This window comes from Phyllobates terribilis, unplaced genomic scaffold, assembly GCF_046119375.1.
Source record: "Phyllobates terribilis strain yellow unplaced genomic scaffold, ASM4611937v1 Scaffold_4__5_contigs__length_816908805, whole genome shotgun sequence".
Classification (NCBI taxonomy): Eukaryota; Metazoa; Chordata; class Amphibia; order Anura; family Dendrobatidae; genus Phyllobates; species Phyllobates terribilis.
The window spans coordinates 81,287,638-81,305,466 of NW_027362764.1; positions in this window are offsets into that span (position 1 = coordinate 81,287,638).

The window sequence follows — 17,829 nt, forward strand, 5'->3', positions numbered from 1 at the left end:
TACACTTTGCACCCTATCTTGACTGAAAAAAAAACAGAAATGTAGAAATTTTTGCAAATTTATTAAAAAAGAAAAACTGAAATATCACATGGTCATAAATATTCAGACCCTTTGCTCAGACACTCATATTTCAGTCACATGCTGTCCATTTCCTTGTGATCCTTCTTGAGATGGTTCTACTCCTTCATTGGAGTCCAGCTGTGTTTAATTAAACTGATAGGACTTGATTTGTAAGATATATAAGACCTCACAGCTCACAGTGCATGTCAGACCAAATGAGAATCATAAGCTCAAAAGGAACTGCCCAATTAGCTCAGAGACAGAACTGTGGCAAGGCACAGATCTGGCAAAGGTTATAAATTAATTTCTGCATTACTCAAGGGTCCTAAGAGCACAGTGGCCTCCATAATCCTTAAATGGAAGAAGTTTGGGACCACCAGAAGTCTTCCTAGACCTGGCCGTCTAGCCAAACTGAGCAATCGTGGGAGAAGAGCCTTGGTGAGAGAAATAAAGAAGAACCCAAAAATCACTGTGGCTGAGCTCCAGAGATGCAATAGGGAGATGGGAGAAAGTTCCACATAGTCAACTATCACTGCCATATCGGGCCACCTTTATGGCAGAGTGGCCCGACGGAAGCCTCTCCTCAGTGCAAGACATATGAAAGCCCGCATAGAGTTTGCTCAAAAACACATGAAGGACTCCCAGACTATGAGAAATAAGATTCTCTGGTCTGATGAGACAAATATAGAACTTTTTGGTGATAATTCTAAGCGATATGTGTGGAGAAAACCAGGCACTGCTCATCACCTGCCCAATACAATCCCAACAGTGAAACATGGTGGTGGCAGCATCATGCTATGGGTGTGTTTTTCAGCTGCAGGGACAGGACGACTGATTGCAATTGAAGGAAACATGAATGTGGTCAAATACAGAGATATCCTGGATGAAAACCTCTTCCAGAGTGCTCTGGACCTCAGACTTGGCCGAAGGTTCACCTTCCAACAAGACACAGCTGAAATAACAAAGGAGTGACTTCAGAACAACTCTGTGACCATTCTTGACTGGCCCAGCCAGAGCCTTGACCTAAACCCAATTGAGCATCTCTGGAGAGACCTGAAAGTGGCTGTCCACCAACGTTCAACATCCAAACTGACGGAACTGTAGAAGATCTGCAAAGAAGAATGGCAGAGGATCCCCAAATCCAGGTGAGAAAAACTTGTTGAATCATTCCCAAGAAGACTCAAGTAGAAAGGGTGCTTTTACTCAATACTGAGAAAAGGGTCTGAATACTTATGACATGTGATATTTCAGTTTTTCTTTTTTAATAAATTTGCAAAAATGTCTACATTTCTGTTTTTTAAGTCAAAATGGGATGCAGAGTGTACTTTAACGAGAAAAAAAATGAATTTTTTAGAATATACCAAATGGCTGCAATGAAACAAAGAGTGAAACATTTAAAGGGGTCTGAATACTTTTCGTGCCCACTGTATGTTATGGGAGCAGTGATAAATTTCATACTTTGAGGAGACATGCAGATAATATGCATTTGTGTTTGGAACAACTTACTATTGCAATAAGTTCTTTACAACACTTATCCAAGAATTCACTGTGCTCCTTCACTGTGCTCCAAACTGACTAACAAACCTGGAAAAGCAGTTGTGAGCGGCAACATCATCAATACCACCTAACATCACACACCTCACCACAGAGAAGCAGTTCCAGTCATAATAAATGAGGTGAGGTAATTGACCAAATATAGCAGGATAATTTTCAAGTTGATAATTTTGTATGGAGCGCTAATGATGGTATAAATAGTCAAATGTGCCTTGGCAGAAAAAGGATTCCCCACCCCAGATTTAGACTGTTGAAATTTAAACATTTGTAGCCTTTGTGGTCATTAGATAATGAACTATTTTTCAGAATGCACATGTGACCTTCTATACATAGACAAGACACATTAATACTAAGAACCAGGATCAGTAAACATAGATTCAATGTTGCCAAGGTATTTTCAAACGCTTCTTGCCTCTGTTGATTTTCGCTTTTGCATTGTCGTTTTTTTCCTCACATTTTCTCTTCTCCTTCTTCCAAGAGACACTCCTTTTTTAATTTTTGCATCCACATTGCCAAATGAAGGTTTGTTTTTTGCAGATCCTTCAAGCCTAAGGTCCGGTTGGGCACACGGACCAAGGGCGTTGTTGCCGCATGCACATGTTGCATGCCGGAAACAGCACAGTTACTGGAAGCTGCGGACTGGAGACATCCAGAGGACTGCAGACAGGTAGCATGTCAACTGGAAGCCGCAGGCAGACAGGAGATGTCGTGGAGACTGCAGACAGGTAGCAAAGTTATTGGTAGCTAGGGCTAGACAGGAGATGTCCAGGAGGCTGCGGACAAGCAGCTGGGATGCTGGAAACCGCAGGCAGAAGATGTCCAGGAGACCACGGACAAGCAGCTAGGATGCTGGAAAATGCAGACAGGCAGAAGACTTCCAGGAGAGTGCAGACAGGCAGCATAGCAGGTCAAGGTTCATAGAGCAACTCAGAGTCTTAGAAGCACAGAAGTCTTAATACCAAGACACAGGTGTGCGTTTTGGTGAGCCTTATTTAAGCCCAGGCAGATGCTTATATGGGATCACACTTGGCCATTTTCAGAGTCTAGCGGACCAGGGTGAGGGAAGCAGAGCATGGACTGGTGCGCAATAGCAGAACATACACCTCCTTTAATAATAATTCCTCATATGCCTCCTTTAAAAAGTAATCTCACATTTTGCCTCCTTTAATAAAAAATCTCCCCGTCATACTGACCCTTTACTAGTACTGGGCGAGTACTAAAATGCTTGGGTGCTTGAAGCTCGGGTCGAGCACATTGGAATACTCGGGTGCTCGACCCGAGCAACAAGCCCAATGTAAGTCTATGGGAAACTCGAGCATTTTTCAGGAGGCTCTCCTCTGGTGGTCTGCAGAGGGCATAAAAATTACCCAAATCAATGGGAACAGTGCTCAAATGACATGGGAACAGCATGGGGAAGACCCCTGGAAGCATTTCTGACTCCCGGGTCACTGCTGTGAACAACGTTGTCAGAGGTATTATGCCACTTTTACAGACTCATAAAACATACAAAAACAAAACAAAAATGGATTTTCCTGGGAAATATGTTAAGGAACATCCTTTCCAGGGCAATGACTTGTATATAAAGCAAAATAAATAACCAAAAACAAAAATACTCCTCCACACCTTGGGCTATGTTCACACTTAACGTTTTTGCTACATTTTTGCACTGCTTTCAACCATGACAAATGCATTCACCGGGAAATGTCATTTTAACATTTTACAACCTTATCTGGCCATGTGGCATGTGAGATATCATCAAAATGTGGCACCCCAGGGGTCTGGTTACCACAGTAATAGCAATATTACGTCTGAGAGCAGGTGGGAGGTCTCCTGGTCAGGAACCCTAAGCATGCAACACTTCCTGCCCAGTCCTGGGAGGGGAAGAACTTCCCCTATATAAACTGGGGCTGAGGCGGGGTTAGAGGAGAAGAAGAGGAGTCCCAGACAGAGACACAGTCTGGTCTGGAGTGGAGCAGATACAGGGAGAGCAAGATCAGGAGCTCTGTGGGAGCAGTGATAAAAGGGGTCAGAGACTGGAAGCTGTAGAGCTCGTCCTGACTGAAGAGATCTCACCGGACACGGAGTCCGAGGCAGTGGGGACTGATCCATACCCAGCAGCAGAAACCGACCGGCAGGGGATTTCAGGTCCTCTGGCCAAGAAACCCGAAGGCACGGTCACACGCAAGGGACCAGCACCGCCGTTGTGGAGCGGAGGCTACCAGAAGGCCCCGAGTCACCGGCCATACGGGTGAGCACCACACGGTACACTCAGGGACGTGGGCTACTTTTACCCGCTTCTAGCAAGGTAGCCAGGGAGAGTACAATAAGTTGGGGAGGCCTACAACTCCGCCTGGCCGGGGGAGATCCTATCTGCTCACGGACTGACCAGGCCCCGATCGCTAGCCAGTACTCCCGGGAGGGTCTACCTTTGCCACCAGTAAAGACCCTGAACTACACCGCACCGTCTCTGAGTGGTTCCTGGTGCCTGCGTGCAATTCTGCTATCCCCATCATCCACGTCCGCTGCCCTGAGGCCATAACCCTTCCGTTGGGGGTTATACTATCCACGCTGCACAACCGTACCACCGGCCTCAGCGGTCTGCCCTGCAGCGGCGGCTTCGTAACTGCATTCAACGGGTGGCGTAGTCGAACACTATAACATCTTCTACTAAATTCTGCCACTTGGTTTGACACCCTGGGCACGGACCGGATCGTCGCCACGAGGACTACTACCCCTATGAGATCCGGCTCCGAGTAGTCCCCGCGTGCGCAACGCTACACAACAGAGGCCCAGGGGGCGCGTCAACTTTGGCGTAGTCGGCAGGATTCCGTGCCCGCAACCACCGGGTACTGCGTGCCTGAAAAAAAAAAAAAAAAGAGACTGTTAAACTTACCTGTGGTGAAGATTCCCGCCATCCGACGCCATCTTCTGCCTTCTTCCCGCCATCCGTGGAGTTTTCCCGCCATCCGACGCCATCTTCTGCCTTCTTCCCGCCATCCGTGGAGTTTTCCCGCCATTGGACGCCATCTTGAGGACGCCGCGTGGGAAGAAGAGGGGCGTGGACTCCGAAAGCGCGCGAGAACTGAAGCTCCGCCTCACGTCCGGACGTTGCGTAAGGTCCTGGAAGGAGCCCAGCAGACGCCGACGTCACAGGAGCGCGACGGAAGGTCCTCAACCCTGACGATCCACTGCGGAGCCGCGGCCTACGGAAGAGGATCATCGCAAGGTAGGCCACGGTCCACTAGGGGGGAGGAGGATGTCGGATACAGAGGAGAGCTTCACTGCCACAGCCACCGCCAGCGCCACCGCTGCTGCGGTCATGCCTTTCACTATGCCCTATATCCCGGGGGCAGCCTGGCTACCCCAGTACTCAGGGGAGTCACATACCCTAAATGACTTCAGAGAAAGGCTGGATAGCCTCTTCCAGGTGTACCCCCTCACAGAGGAGCAAAAAGTGAGCATCCTGGTGGCTCAATTAACAGGGGCAGCCCAAAGGGAGGTAAAGTCCTGGCCACTCGGGAGGAGGAGGACTGTCGCAGAGATACTAGCCCGGCTGAAGGACACCTTTGATACCCGTACCTCAGCCGAGATCAAGCTTAGATTCTACGGGTGCAAGCAGCGAGCACATGAGAATATAAGGGACTATGCACTAAACCTACAAGAGGCCCTGAGAGCCATTAAGCAGGCCGACCCTGATGGCGTGGGAAACGAAGACAAGCTGTTGACTGAACAATTTATAGAGGGTCTACATTGCAATGCCCACCGAACCCAGTTGCGGGCAATGGCCTTACAGGACCCTCATCTGGACTTTGCACAGTTCAAGGACAGAGCCATCCGGGTGCTCCTAGAACCGGCACCAGGTGGCGCTGTGACCCACAGACGCCCTACTACCACTTACCACCAGGAGACGGCGCCCTTGTCGGCAGGGCCTGTGGGAGCTGATGCGCAGGCTTTAAACAATGACCCGGCTACAGACCTGCACCATCAGGTCCAAGAGCTAACTAAAAGCGTTGCTGCGCTAACCCGAACTGTGCAGTCTTTACAGGTTTCTACTCCAGGGAAGATCCAGCTGGCATCCGGACCGGAGGACATCCCGTGGCGCCGACCAAGGAGGACCCCACCGGCCAAAGGAAAACCCAGCGACCGATACAACGAGGACGGACAACCCATCTGCCGCCGCTGCAATCAACCCGGACATATGGCAAGGTACTGTCCTTTAAACTGGCACAACCTGGGGTAGAGGGCCAACCCCTAGGAATAAGATCACCAGGCCCATCGAACTGGCGTGACAAATACGTGGGAGGGCGTCCAGTCTTGCCTGTGGTACTGGATGGCATTCCTATGAGTGCCCTACTGGACACCGGGTCACAGGTCACCACCATCCCGTACGTGCTCTTCAAGCAGTACTGGAATGACTCGGATATAACCCGCTACCCTGACGACGACTTGAGTATCATCGCCAGCAATGGTCAGCCCGTGCCACAGATCGGATTTAAAGAGATGACCATTAAAATCGGTAAAGTCGAACTGGCAGCACAGGGACGGATCATTGTGGACATTGACAAGCGCGAGAGTCACCCAAAGATAACTCTAGGAACTAATGTGATTGAAAATTGTCTTGCAGAGGTGATTCTCATTTTACAGCAGGTTGCCAAGAACGCCAGTTCCGGCCAGCAGCGAGTGCTCCAAAAAGAGATCCGGGCACTGATGCGACGGCAACAGGTGGAACTCTCCGGTGGTGAGATTGGTAGCGTGAGAATGTGTGACCCTTTCCCTATTGCCATGCCCCCGAAAAGTGAAATGATAATTTGGTGCCGGGCAGCTATTGGTCTGAGAGGTAGAGATTACCAGGCAATGGTGGAACCAGTCTACTCAGACAGTAGGCCCACCATTTTGACAGCACGGGGGGTGGTCGATGTACGCCATGGGAGGGTGCCCGTTCGCATCATAAATATCGGGGAGAGAGAAGTACACGTGCCCCGGTATGCCACGCTAGCCAAATTGTTCACCATAAACCAGAATTCTGTACAGGCCGTGGAACCCTTGCCTCCATCTCAACCAGAGGAAGGTAACGGCTCTAAGCAACAAATGGAGGACTGGTGTCAGCAACTACATTTGGGTACTGACTCCACTCCCTCACACCAGAAACAGAGAGTCTATCGGGTGGTTCAAGAGTACGAGAGAGTGTTTAGTAAACACCCGTTAGACTTCGGGCGAGTAAAGGGGGTAGAACACCACATCCCCACGGGAGACCATCCTCCCATAAAGGAGAGATACCGACCCGTACCCCCTGCACACTACCAACACGCCAAGGGGATGCTTAGAGACATGAAGGAGGCTGGGGTAATCAGGGATAGCTGTAGCCCCTGGGCAGCTCCACTAGTCTTGGTTAAAAAAAAAGACAACACCATGAGAATGTGTGTAGACTACCGGAAAATCAATCGTATCACACACAAAGATGCGTACCCCTTACCAAGGATAGAGGAGTCTTTGGCTGCTTTAAAATCTGCTAACTTCTTCTCCACTTTGGATCTCACTAGCGGGTACTGGCAGGTTCCTGTAGCAGAGGCGGACCGGGAGATGACCGCATTCACCACCCCGATGGGACTTAGCGAGTTTACCTGCATGCCGTTCGGACTCTGCAACGCACCAGGAACCTTCCAACGATTGATGGAATGCTGTCTGGGACACCGGAACTTTGAGACGTTCCTGCTGTACCTGGACGATGTTATAGTTTATTCCAAAACCTACGAGGACCACCTGAGACACCTGGCGGAAGTGTTTGAAGCCCTGGCAAACTACGGTCTGAAGGTGAAACCGTCGAAGTGTCACCTGCTAAAACCAAGAGTGCAGTACCTGGGACACGTGGTGAGTGCTGACGGAGTGGCTCCCGACCCTGATAAGATCACCGCGATTAAGGAATGGCCAAGACCCTCCAGCGTAAGGGAAGTACGGCAGTTCCTCGGGTTGGTAGGCTACTACCGAAGATTCATTCCCGGTTTCACCAAAAAGGCAGCTCCTATGCAGGACCTCCTGATAGGCCAGTCCAGGAAGGCCAAGAACCAGAAGCCGCCCTTCAGATGGGAGAAGCTGGAAGAAGAGTCCTTCCGCCAGCTGAAGATGGCCCTCACGGGGGATGAAATCCTGGCATACCCTGATTACAGCCAGCCCTTTATCCTCTACACCGACGCAAGTAACATCGGGCTAGGAGCCGTACTGTCCCAGATCCAGCAGGGGAGAGAACGGGTAATTGCTTACGCCAGCCGAAAACTGCGACCCACCGAAAGAAACCCTGAGAATTACAGCTCATTCAAGCTAGAGTTCCTGGCAGTCGTGTGGGCAGTCACCGAACGCTTTAAGCACTACCTCGCCTCTTCCCGGTTCACCGTGTACACGGATAACAACCCGTTGACACACCTGGACACTGCAAGACTCGGTGCCCTGGAGCAGAGATGGATGGCCCGCCTGTCCAACTATGAATTCACGATCAAATACCGGGCAGGACGCTCCAATACCAACGCGGATGCCTTGTCCAGAATGCCAAACCTACCGGACGTAGGGGAAGATCCAGAGGAACTGGAAGAAGTTGAACTCCCCGCGTTCCACCGTCATGGGACTACCCAGTATTCCCACCGTGTAAGGGGTAAGCAATCCGCTACGTTCAACCCCTTACCTCATTACAACTGGGCGGAAACGCAAGACAGTGACCCCGCCGTCCGACTGGTGAAGGAGATGCTGACTCAGCCAGATGCTCGCCTTGACCCAGACGCTCCGGAGGAAACCAAGCAACTGTGGGCTGAGAAGAGTCGACTGTTCCTTTACAAGGGGAAGTTGTGCCGTAGAATGGTTAACTCCCGGACGCATGAACTGATCTGGCAAGTAGTGGTGCCAAGAAGAGACGCGGCTATGGTACTGGAGGCATACCACGACGGAGCTGGGCACTTCGGATGGAAGAAGCTGGAGTTCCTGCTGCGCGGGCGGTTCCACTGGGTAGGCATGAGAGGAACCATCGAGAGGTGGTGCAGAGACTGTGGCCCATGCAACCTAAGAAGGAAGGACGGTGCCAGTCAGAAGACTCCCCTGCAGTCCATCGTCACCAGGCAGCCGTTGGAACTGGTAGCCTTGGATCATGTAAACTGACCCCCAGCAGAAGTGGCTACGTCTATGCGTTAACCATCGTGGATCACTACTCCCGGTTCTTGGTTGTAGTCCCCGTCAAGGACTTAACGGCTCAAACAGCAGCTAGAGCCTTTCAGCAGCACTTCTGCCGTCCACACGGATACCCAGAGCAGGTGCTAACGGACCAGGGACCTGCCTTTGAAGCGGAAGTCTTCCAGGAGTTCTGCACTCTGTATGGCTGCCGGAAGATAAGAACAACACCCTATCATCCGCAAACCAATGGACTCTGCGAGAAGATGAACCAGGTGGTGATAGACCTTCTGAAAACGTTGCCCCTGGAAGAACGCAGTCTGTGGCCTGAGAAACTGCCTGATCTGGTGGACCTATACAACCACATCCCTGTAGGTTCTACCAACTGTACCCCGGCTTACCTAATGAGAGCAAGACCTGGTAAGCTGCCTGTTGATCTGGATATGGGAGTCCTGACACCCGAGGACACTTCACCAGAAGCAGACTGGGACACAGAGAGGCAGCAGCAGTACCGGAAAGTACAGGAGAGCGTTGAGCGAAGTCTCTGTCAAGCAAGAGAAAGACAGGAGAAGACTTACAACCAGTATGCTCCCGCTGTTCCCCTGGTACCTGGAGAGCAGGTCTTGAAAAGGAAGAGACGGCTCCACAAGTTGGACGACCAGTGGGAGAAGGACCCGTACACCGTACTGCCATCAAGCCATGAAAACCCAAAAATCTGCACAATCAGTAAGGATGGTGGAGAAACTACAGCCATTGTCTCCCGAGATCACCTGAAGAAGTGTCCCGAGCAGCTACGAAACCCTGAAGAAGATCAAGAAAACCCTCGACCCGCAGAGGAAAGGGAAGAAATGGTCAGTACTGTACTCGGAGACTTCCCTCGGTCTTGGACACAAGTAAATGGCGCTGTTGTGGTACCCGTCCTCACCTTCCTCCAGCCAGCATCCCAAGTGCCTACGGAAAAACAGGTAGAGCTGGAAGACCAGCCGGTCCAGGAGGCAGAAGACCCCACACAAGCAGACCAGGAGAATCGACCCTCTGCTTATAGTGAGCCTGCCGTGCCCCTAGTGAGCCAAAGAACCCGTAGACAGCTGCCCAGCTTACCTTTGACAGCTCCTACACCCTGTAGCTTAGGACCGGTCAGTAAGCTCCGTAGGTCTACTAGGGCTACTAGAGGCCAGTTGCCAGTACGTTGGAGGATCTAAAGTGTTCAGACTGTTTTATTGGTATTTACCTGTTTACTGTTGCTTGTAAATAATTATGTTTTTCCAGTTATTTTATAGGTGTCTTTTGTGGATTAACCGGAATTCTTTGTATATATGTTTGGAGCGTAACCCAGGAATGGACTAAGACTGCTAAAGACTCGGGGTAGGACAGACCCCCACCTGGTTACGGCTCCCTGTTCTTTGGTGAAATGGACACCCTTATTGCTTCAAAAACTGCACCCGGTTGCGGACACGCTGTGACCGCCCTAACGTGTTTTCCCTTATTGTATTATTCCTGTTTATACCCTGTTATGTTTTCAAAAATATGTTTAGTCCCGGAGTACAAAATTTTACTAGGGGGGAATGTGGCACCCCAGGGGTCTGGTTACCACAGTAATAGCAATATTACGTCTGAGAGCAGGTGGGAGGTCTCCTGGTCAGGAACCCTAAGCATGCAACACTTCCTGCCCAGTCCTGGGAGGGGAAGAACTTCCCCTATATAAACTGGGGCTGAGGCGGGGTTAGAGGAGAAGAAGAGGAGTCCCAGACAGAGACACAGTCTGGTCTGGAGTGGAGCAGATACAGGGAGAGCAAGATCAGGAGCTCTGTGGGAGCAGTGATAAAAGGGGTCAGAGACTGGAAGCTGTAGAGCTCGTCCTGACTGAAGAGATCTCACCGGACACGGAGTCCGAGGCAGTGGGGACTGATCCATACCCAGCAGCAGAAACCGACCGGCAGGGGATTTCAGGTCCTCTGGCCAAGAAACCCGAAGGCACGGTCACACGCAAGGGACCAGCACCGCCGTTGTGGAGCGGAGGCTACCAGAAGGCCCCGAGTCACCGGCCATACGGGTGAGCACCACACGGTACACTCAGGGACTACTTTTACCCGTTTCTAGCAAGGTAGCCAGGGAGAGTACAATAAGTTGGGGAGGCCTACAACTCCGCCTGGCCGGGGGAGATCCTATCTGCTCACGGACTGACCAGGCCCCGATCGCTAGCCAGTACTCCCGGGAGGGTCTACCTTTGCCACCAGTAAAGACCCTGAACTACACCGCACCGTCTCTGAGTGGTTCCTGGTGCCTGCGTGCAATTCTGCTATCCCCATCATCCACGTCCGCTGCCCTGAGGCCATACCCCTCCCGTTGGGGGTTATACTATCCACGCTGCACAACCGTACCACCGGCCTCAGCGGTCTGCCCTGCAGCGGCGGCTTCGTAACTGCATTCAACGGGTGGCGTAGTCGAACACTATAACATCTTCTACTAAATTCTGCCACTTGGTTTGACACCCTGGGCACGGACCGGATCGTCGCCACGAGGACTACTACCCCTATCAGATCCGGCTCCGGGTAGTCCCCGCGTGCGCAACGCTACACAACAGAGGCCCAGGGGGCGCGTCAAAAAACATCGTGTTTCATTTATGCAGGAGGGACTCTGAAAGTCACATAGCCTATTTTTTATAGGGCCATCAGGCGGCCTTTATTATTCTTAAAGGGCCAGCAATCGGCCCTCACTCTTCTTAGAGAGCCATCAGTAGGCTATGATTTATTGTTCCTATTACTAAAGAGTGGGTCTCCTATACTGTTATTGTGTATGCAGTGAGTGGCAGGGCTGCCCAAAATTTAGACGCACCCCAATACCCCTTTGAAGAGATTTAGAAGAGGGCCTCCTGAAAACAATGTTCCCATTATTAGGAAGTGGATCTCCCATTGTGTTTACATATGCAGTGAATGCAAGGTTTGCCAAAAATTTGGAGGCACTCCAATGCCCCTTGGAAGAGACGTAGAGAGCCTCATGAAAAAATGTTCCCATTATTAGGAAGTGGGTTTCGCATAGTGTTGGCCTATGCAGTGAATGCAAGGGCTGCCAAAAATTTGGATGCACTCCAATGCCCCTTGGAAGAGACATGGAGGAGGGCCTCATAAAAAATGTTCCCATTAGAAAGGAGCAGGTCTCCTATACTTGTAATGCCCATGCACTAAGTCACCAGGTCACCTTGGTGATATGGTGGTGGAGGATGAGGAGAAGGAGGAGGACAAGAACAAATATCCAAAATCAGAAAGCATATACATGGGTGGGTGGGTGTGGGTGTGAAAAGGTGCATGGGAATACACCTCCCAATAAAAGACACTGGATTTGAGTTTATGTTATGCTGCTATCATTCGGTCGTGTTGAGAAGCCTGGTCCAATCCAGCCCTTGTTCATTTTTATAAGAGTCAGCTTGTCAGCATTTTCAGTTGACAGGCGGATGCGCTTATAAGCTATAATTCCACCAGTGGCACTAAAAACCCGCTCTGATAAAACACTAGCAGCAGGGCAGGCCAGGACCACCAAGGTGTAGAGAGCCAGTTCATTTCACGTATCCACCTTGGATACCCAATAATTATAAGGCACAGAAGAATCACGGAGGACGTTGGTACGGTCGGCAAGGTACTCCCTCAGCATCTTCCGAAACTTTGCACTCCTTGTGAGAGCACCCCGCGCCTCAGGGCCTGTGCGATGGGAGGGGCTTAGAAAGTTCTCCCAGAACTTTGACAGTGCTCCCTTGCCTCTGCTGGATTGGAGTTATGTCTTTCTCGGCTGTACTCCTTGGTTGTCCAACGAACTGTGACCTCTGCCACCAGCATTTTCAGATGTGAATATTTTTAATAGTTCCACAACAAGGGCGTTCTGGTACTGCCCCATTTTTGTAGACCTGTCCTCCTCAGGAATAAGAGATAGAAAGTTCTCCTTCTCGCGTGGGTCTAGAAGTGTCACCAACCAGTAATGACTGTCACCCAAGATTTTGACAACGCGAGGGTCATGGGAATGGCAGCGTAACATAAACTCAGCCTTGCGTGCCAGACTGCTAACAGGCAAGACTTCCGTGTCCCCATCAAGATAATGACTGACCATACTCTCCTCCTCCTCCTCCTCTTTGTCCAAAGCTGCAAACGCTGCTGAAACATGGCAAGGGTGGCGGAAGCTGTAGGTGACTCTAAAATGGGCACACAGGCTGCGTACTTTAACAAGCAGATCCAGCAGCTCTGGGTAGGATTTGAGAAATCCCTGAACCACGAGGTTAAGCACATGGGCCAGCCATAGTATGTGTGTGAGCTCGCTTCGCCTCAGAGTCGCCACCAGGTTCCGGCTATTGTCACACACGACCATGCCTGGCTGTAGGTTCTGCGGTGTGAGCCACAGATTTGCCTGCTCTTTCAGAGCTGTCCACAACTCTTCAGCATTGTGCGGTTTGTCACCTAAGCATATTAGCTTCAACACAGCCTGCTGCTGCTTGGCCGAGGGATTGCTTTCTGCTTGTGACTGATGTGGTCATTTAGGAGATGGAGGCTGAAGAGGAGGAGGAGGCTGAGGAGGATGAGGTGCAGGAGCTGTAGACTGTGGGGCCAACCCTGATTGACCTAGGGCCTGCAATCCTTGATGTCGGGAGGACGTGTTCCGTCCCAAGGTCTGACTGGGTCCTGGCTTCCACTATGTTAACCCAGTGTGCCGTCAGCAAGATGTACCGTCCTTGCTCACAAGCACTTGTCCACGTATCCGCGGTTAGGTGAACTTTCCCGGTAACTGCGTTGTAGAGGGCACGGCTAATGTTTTGGGACATGTGCATGTGTAATGCAGGGATGGCACACCGGGAGAAATAGTGGCGGCTGGGGACCAAGTACCGAGGGACGGCCGCCGCCATCAGGTTGCGGAATGCTTCTGTGTCCACGAGCCTAAAAGGCAATATTTCGAGCACAAGCAGTAGTGAAATGTGGGAATTTAGTAGTGTGGCCTGTGGGGTGTTGACTGCAATTTTGCGCTTGAGTTTCAAGGACGTTGACGTGCTTCCTGATGCTGCTACTTGAGAGTGTGCAGCGACAGGTACAGGGCAGGAGGCATCTTCGTATGCACCATGGACAGGGGATTGGCTTGCATGTACAACAGTGAAAGAAGCAGTGGTGCCAGCTGCAAGACACTGTTCCTGGACCCTGGGGTTCGGCCCACAAAGTCGGGTGCTTTGCTGTCATGTGCCTGATCATGCTGGTGGTGGTCAGGCTGGTAGTTTTGCCACCCCTGCTGATGCTGGTCTGGCAGGTGGTGCAAATGGCCTTTTTGAGGTTATCGGCAGAGTCTTTAAAAAACAACCAGACTCGGGAAGACCTAACAGTTGTACTGGCAACTTCCTTCATGTTGGTGTTACGGGGAACGGTTGCCTGCCTTCTCTCTGCGGCCACCACACAGCTCTTCGGAGTGTCCAAGTGTGGGATCAGTTGTCTCCAGGCACTCGGCATGGTGGGAGGAAGGAGGATCAGGGTGAGGAATATGCAGTCCAGACTCATGGCTACTGAGACTTGACCGTGTGGAAGACAGGGTGTTGGAGGTGGTGGTGACAAAGTGACTGAAGCATTATCCGCTATCCAACCAACAACCTTTTGACACTGCTTTGGTTTCAATAGTGGTGTGCTGCGGTCCCCTAGGAATTGGGACAGGAAGGTTGGGCGAGAAGATGTGGGTGTTTGTTGTGGCACAATTTCAACTTGCCCACGGTCTCAGCCTCTTCATTCACCATCACCGTCCACCATCACGTCCAGTTCCCCATCCCTTGCCACGCGCCTTTCCCATTTTAAATGGAGGTCAATATTTTCCATGCTCACTACAAATGGTTGAATTTGGAGCGAAGTTACATGTAATCCATGTGCCGGAGAAGCCAGAGTTTTAAATACCTGGCCTGTAGGTAACTATTTGGAACAGCAAACTGGTGTCAAAAACTTTGCTGACACACTGAAAAAATTTTGAATGGAGGCCAGAAATGGCAGTATTTTCAGCGCATTTTCAGCACAAATTTTAAATGAAGGCCAGAAATTTAGTTGTATATTAGGTAGTGTAGGGAGAAAACAAGTGCATTACACATATCCATCTCAACAAACAGTTCTTTTGAGGACTAGTCCATCTGTAGAGATCTCAGGCAGGCAGTGTATATAGGCAGGCAGGCAGTCAGTGTATATAGCAGACTGCAGTGCATATAGCACAAGAGGCTCCATTCCAGTTCTGCCTTCTGCTGCTGTTAGACATTTCTAGACAAATTCCCAGGTCTCAGGAATAATTTTTTTTGGATCTTAATCCTCATTATTTACTTAAAAAGCAATCTAGAGAACACCGTTTTTCTGTGCCATTTGCTTGTTGGCACTGCATAATACAGCTAGGCCCTTTCCAGATTACAGCGCTAAAAATACAGCTATTTAAAACTGTGGTTTGTCTGTCACATGGATCACATATAATTGTGCTGAAAATATTGCCACTTCTGGCCTCCATTGAAATTTTGTTTCAGTGTGTCAGTGAAGTTATTGACACCAGTTTGCTGTTCAAAATAGTTACCTACAGGCCAGGTATTTAAAACTGTGCTTTCTCCGTCACACAGATCACATATAAGTTCGCTTCAAATTCAGCCATTTGTAGTGAGCGTGGAAGATATTGTCCTCCATTTAAAATGAGCAAGGCACGTGGCAAGGGACGGAGAACTGGACATGCAGATGCCGAGGCCGTGGGCAAGCTGAAATTGTGCCACAACAAACACTCACATCTTCTCGCTCGACCTTCCTGTCCCAATTAATAGAGGACCGCAGAACACCACTATTGAACACAGAGTAGTGTGAAAAGGTTATTGGTTGAACAGCAGATAATGCTTCCAGTCACTTAGCCACCACCACCATCCTGTCTTCCACACAGTCAAGTCTCAGTAGCCGTGAGTCAGGACCGCATATTTCTCACCCTGAACCTCCTTCCTCCCACCATGCCAAGTGCCCAAAGACAACTGATCCCACACTTGGAAACTCTGAAGCGCTGTTCACTTTTCCATTTATAGATTCGGGCCTCTCGCCCGGTCTACTTGAAAAGTGGCAAGAAGAGATCGCATGTAGCGATGCCCAAATATTTGAGCAGCCACATGAAGGCAACGGTGGGAAAGTGTCGCAAGAGGTGGATGATGATGAGACACAATTGCCAGAAAGACAGGAGGAGGACCAGGGTGCGGAAGTGGAAGACGAGGTGGTGGATGATATAGTAACTGACCCAACCTGGCAGGAGGAGATGCAGAGCGAGGACAACAGCATACAGGGGGAGGGGGGCGTAGCACCCCATCAGGCAGGAAGAAGCAGTGTGGTGGCCGCAGACAGAAGGCAGGCAACCGTTCCCCGTAACACCAACATGAAGGAATTTGCCAGTAGAGATGTGCGGTGTTCGACTAGAACTGTTCGCCAATCTCAAATTCGAGCTGTTTTGAGCGGTGTTCGAGTCGTTCGACGAACGCGAACGATTTGCAAAAACTTCGGCTGTTCGAGGTTATGTTCGATAACTGTTCGTGCACCAAAAGCGTAACTGGATTTTTTAACATCATGCAGGGATTGTCTGCCACTCACTGTAATGTCACAGCCAAGGTGGTTGTGGCATTACAGTGATTGCCCAAATCAATGGGAACAGTGCTCACAGTGAAACATGAAAAGCCGGCAATTCAGCAGCGGCATACACCAGTACCCGACAATTTAGAACCGAAAGAATAGAGTATCACACATAGATTAGATAGATAGAAACATGTCAGTCACATATATATGAAGTACAGTGACAGTGTTGGTTACTGTACTTGTCATTTAGTGTTAAAATAAAGGATTTATTAAAAAAAAAATTGGCGTGGGGTTCCCTCTAGCGGAGGTTAAGCAGACGGCTGGGGCAGATGTTTGAAGCCTGGGAAGGGGGTAATACCCACGGAGCTTTCCAGGCTACTAATATCAGCCCCCAACTGAATACCTAGCCTTTACTAGCTATTAAAATGGGGGACCCCCAAAAAAATGACGTGGGTCCCCCCTATTTAAATAGCTAGCAAAGGCTAGGCAGACAGCTGGGGGCTGATATTAATAGCCCAGGAAGGGTGCCATGAATATTGGCCCCCTCCCAGGCTAGAAACACCAGCCGTCAGCCGCCCCAGAAATGGCTCATCCATAGGATGCGCCAATTCTGGCACTTAGCCTCGCTCTTCCCACTGCCCTGTAGCGGTGGCAGTGGGGTAATAGGGTTGGGGTTGATGTCAGCTTATAATGCCAGCCGACATCAAGCCCAGGTTAGCAAGGGAGAGGCGTCTATAAGACACCCCCATTACTAACCCCATAGTCAAAGTTACAAAAAAACACAAACACCCAGAATAAAGTCCTTTAATTGAAATAAAGACACAATTCTTTATTGTTCTAAATTAAACCATACTTACCATCACGACCATTCCAGCTGAAGCCAACGATCTCCTGCAATAAAAGTAAAATAATAAAGCAACATCATCCTTACCTTTCCATGGTTCCCACGACAGCTTCAGCTCTGCTGCATTCACATGACAGGCTGGACCGCAGCAGAACGCTGCCATCCAGCTTGCCATGTGGCAGATACTGAGAAGCGCAGGCATGCTTGCGCTCCTCAGTGTCTGGCTGTGATGGCATCCAGATGAACCGAGTTCATGTCCAATGAACTCAGCTCACCTCATGCACGTCACTGACAGCGTGGGAAAATTCTCCTGCGCATGCGGTGAGTGCAGGAGAATTTTCCCACGCTGTCAGTGACGTGCATGAGGTGAGCTCATGTCCAGTGAACTTGGCTCACCTCATGCACGTCACTGACAGCGTGGGAAAATTCTCAGCACTCAGCGCTTGAGCAGGAGAAGTCTTCCATGCTGGGATGGTATTTTAATTGCTAGTAAAGGCTAGGTATTCAGCTGGGGGCTGATATTAGTAGATGCCGAGGCCGTGGGCAAGCTGAAATTGTGCCACAACAAACACTCACATCTTCTCGCTCGACCTTCCTGTCCCAATTAATAGAGGACCGCAGAACACCACTATTGAACACAGA